This window comes from Dendrobium catenatum, unplaced genomic scaffold (assembly GCF_001605985.2).
Source record: "Dendrobium catenatum unplaced genomic scaffold, ASM160598v2 fragScaff_scaffold_207, whole genome shotgun sequence".
Taxonomy (NCBI): Eukaryota; Viridiplantae; Streptophyta; class Magnoliopsida; order Asparagales; family Orchidaceae; genus Dendrobium; species Dendrobium catenatum.
Genome location: NW_021318669.1, coordinates 673,809 through 674,091, shown reverse-complemented (window position 1 = coordinate 674,091; position 283 = coordinate 673,809).

Genomic DNA, 283 nt, shown 5'->3' with positions numbered 1-283 from the left:
GAAGAAGAAGAAGAAGAAGGAGAAGAAGAAGAAGAGGTAGAGAAGAGGATGATGCATTGGGGAAGAAGAAGATCAGTTGGGTTTGGGAGGAGAGAATTTAATAAGTTCACGTATTTGTAATAAGTTAATGTTTGAGTAATTTGTTTGATATTGTGACGTTAGAAAAAAATTAATGTAAGAATATTTTAATGAATTATATAATAATTTTTAAAAAAGATATCAAATTTTAAATGCTAAATATTTACAACTAGTATATAATTTTATAAAAAACAAAATATCTATT